This window comes from Palaemon carinicauda, chromosome 19, assembly GCF_036898095.1.
Source record: "Palaemon carinicauda isolate YSFRI2023 chromosome 19, ASM3689809v2, whole genome shotgun sequence".
Lineage (NCBI taxonomy): Eukaryota > Metazoa > Arthropoda > Malacostraca > Decapoda > Palaemonidae > Palaemon > Palaemon carinicauda.
In genome coordinates, this window is record NC_090743.1 from 30,673,431 (window position 1) to 30,675,076 (window position 1,646).

Here is a 1,646-nt window from a genome sequence, read left to right on the forward strand (position 1 = left end):
AATATCTATCTGATATCAGTTCTGTGCATGGAGAGAAATAATTTAAATTGATTTATCAATGTTCTTAAATAATTTGCCACTATTTTTAATCAATCGTGGTATATAGTGTTCAATAGAATTTCGGCAAATTGCTTAATTTATTAGTTCATGAATAAAATTAACATTTTATATCCAATGGTTCATGCACATACTGTATTTGCATTGGATTTGTTATTCTTGGCTTATAGGACTATACATTCACAATATAAGTATGAATGTAGGCTATATATATATATATATATATATATATATATATATATATATATATATATATATATATATATATATATATATATATATATACACTGTATAATGATGGGAATAACAATGACACAGAAGAGTAGCCTACTGAATATTCTAACATGTAAGAAAACAAAATGAACATGGACAAGGCACATCTCAACAACATTATTTACGGCAATAATCAAAAATCCCTATAATTTATATGTATATTCTCACAAGGATACAAATTAAAATAAACCGTTTTATTGTGGACACACGAATTTTAATAACGTTTGTACGAATCTTGAATCCACTCATCTTAAAATTGGTTACTTAAAAAAACATCTCCAAACATTCAGTTGCAAACAGATGGTTACACCGTACAGGTCACTTTGTCGCAGTCCTCAGTTGCACGAGCTCTCGCCAATAAGACGACAAAAGCTTCATTTGAGGTACGGTATCTGAAATGTTAAGTTCGTTCATAAATACATGAGAGAATGAACGTGACTTGTGTGCATTGATTGTGTAATGATTAAATAGAAAATATATTCTCAAGATGTCGGCGATGATCCTGAAATAAACTGCTCTGTTTCTAAACTTCGCTTTATGAAGTACCTAAAGTAGGCCGAGTTTCATCGCCAATAAGATAGCAATTCACTTATTTTTCACAAATTTCGATGTTAAGGCCTAAATCTAATTTACAATCACTCGAGGGAGAGTTTCCCTTCAAAGTTTTTTTTTTAAATGTGCGAAAACTTGAAAACAAAAAAACTTTAAAAAAATACACGCTAGAGGTCAAGGGGAGGGTCGGGGATTAAGCATAGGCCTACAGTACACCTGTTCAAGGTTGTTTGCTCTGTCGAATGATATGAATTCGAAAACAGCAAAATAATAAAAATCACTAACGAGAACTATCTTTGGTATAACATGTGGCATAATAAAATTGATAATCATGATAGCCTAAGGGCCTTGCGTCAATAGGCGTAGGAGGAAATGATGATGATAGCCTAAACATGTTTGAAGGTTTAAAGGCCACTCATGAATGGCAGAGGCAAGGGACAGTAACACTGCCCTAGCAAGTAAGACAATGCCTTAGAGACTGACCATACAGTATATACATATGATCAGCGCCCAAGCCCCCTCTCCACCCAAGCTAGGACCAGGGAGGCCCAGGCAAGGACTAGCCTACTGATGACTTAGCAAATAGACCTAAAAGCTCCCCCAAACCCCCGATCCTTAGCTCTTAAAGATGGTGAGATTGCAGCGACCAAAGGAACTTAGGAGTTTGAGCGGGACGCTTAACTCCAGTCTGGGGTTCACCAGTCAGGGGCGTTACCACATCGATCATCACAACCCATAAATCTAACATACCGAAATTTGGTCAA

At 35.2% G+C, this 1,646-nt stretch overlaps 1 long non-coding RNA gene across 1 annotated transcript in view; it reads right to left on the reverse strand.

Annotated features, from left to right (window-relative positions):
- Positions 1–474: 474 nt before the first annotated feature.
- Positions 475–1,646, reverse strand: part of LOC137658560 (uncharacterized) — a 19,593-nt gene continuing 18,421 nt past the window's right edge. Inside the window, exon 2 of the long non-coding RNA XR_011047367.1 lies at positions 475–722. This is a non-coding gene — a long non-coding RNA (uncharacterized lncRNA). The remainder of the gene's footprint in view (positions 723–1,646) is intronic.